We start from the raw sequence: 1,908 nt of genomic DNA, 5'->3' as shown, positions 1-1,908 counted from the left end.
CTACTACTACTACTACTACTACTACTACTACTACTACTACTACTACTACTACTACTACTACTACTACTACTACTGCTACTGCGAAAAAACAAAGGAATATATATATATGTTCTAGATGGAAAAGTTATTTTGAAATTTAAAAAACTGGAAAATTTGATTATTTAATATTTCATAATGACACGGATTTGTCGTATTGTTTTAATTTATCAGTGTGTATTGATAATTGCCAAAGCATTTTCAGCTTTTTGTTAATTAAAAATCATTGATTAATCATATTATCAATTAGGGTTCAAATTGAAATTTTTTTTTTTTCACAAATCATTTAATTTAATTTTCATTTATCATTCACTAAATTATATTATTTTAGAAAAAATATTATTTTTTCGTTTAACCAATAATTACTTTAAATTTTTTACATTTAATATAAGCAAAAATTAAAGAATTAATTGAATGAAAGGAAAGAAAGTAATGAAGAATTTTTGAATAAAATTAAAAATGAACATTGAAAGATGCCGAAGTCATCGAAGAAAATCATTAATGATAATAATTTAGGAATCGATTAACATTTATTATAATTTATCATTACCGAATTCATTGTTCTAGAATGTTCAGTAGTCTTTGAGTATTTGGATATTTTGAAATTAAAATTATTCGTTTGATTAATGAAATTAGTTCCTTCTTAAACAAATGTTAAACATCATTTTCAGGAGGATACTATAGTGGTTTTAAAATGTATTTCTAAAAATTGGCAATTACAATGAACAATTAATTAACAGGTTGATTTAATGAGCCTTCCTCAGTCCATTAATAAATAACACACTCAAAATGTTTGATTGGAATGGCAATCATTGTCAACTGAAATGGATTAAAGAAATAATTCGGAAAAAATACATGTTATCATGATGAAATGATTATAATTTTAAAAATTAAAAAGGAAATTTTATTAGCATTTTACATTTAAATTAATTTTAAGCGATTTAAACTTATACTTCTAAGTGATTATTTGTTTTTTATTTTAGAGATAATTTTACATTTACTTTTATCAATTTCAAATTCAACCATATGTTCCATTCATTTTAATGGTAATACAAGAATTTCATCATTAAATAAAACTATAAATTAGTTTAATTTGCATATTTATTACTATTTAGGGCATATTTTATTCTTTTCTCTTTCTTAATTTTTTTTCTTTTTTTTTAATAAATAAATATCAAAAAGAAAAAGATTCTTAGAGAAATTACATTCTGTTGCTTTTTTTTTTTTCTTCTTTCTAGAACAATTAATTGAATAAAAATTAGATTGTCTGAAATAATTTCAAATGGCTTTTTTCAAATTTAAATAAAATTAAGTAAGACATTTTTGTTCATCAATAATAAAGCAAAAAATATGCATGAAATAGAAGTGAATTCTATTTCAAACAAAAAGACAGACGATGTAAATGACATTGAAAACGGCTATCATATTTCATTTGTTAATCTATGAGATATCATCATTTTCAAAAACTTATCGTTTCTTTTAAGATGAATAACATTGATCTATGAAACATTAAAATGATAGCAATAATTTTAATGACATATTTTACCACAAAAATGGGACACTTCTAATATTTGAAGAAAAAAAAAAAATTGATAGTAAAATTTTTGCAAGATACAATCTGAAAAATGTTTGCAAAAGAATTATGAAAATTAGTCCGTACATTTTATTACTTTTTTTTTTTTTTTTTTCATTCCCATGGGTTGTGTTAAATATGTTATCGAAGCATTTTTCTCATTCCCCGGAGGCAGGGAAAGAGTTTGGGGAGTGTTATCGAAGAGAAACTCGTAAAGATATCACATTGGATGCTGTCTTATCAGTTGCAGTGAAATTAGCAAATTTAGCAAATTACGCTCTTTTTGAAAGTTTATGATG

The sequence above is a fragment of the Loa loa genome, assembly GCF_000183805.2.
Source record: "Loa loa unplaced genomic scaffold supercont3.193, whole genome shotgun sequence".
In the NCBI taxonomy this organism is placed as follows: Eukaryota; Metazoa; Nematoda; class Chromadorea; order Rhabditida; family Onchocercidae; genus Loa; species Loa loa.
This window is presented reverse-complemented; position numbering follows the sequence as displayed.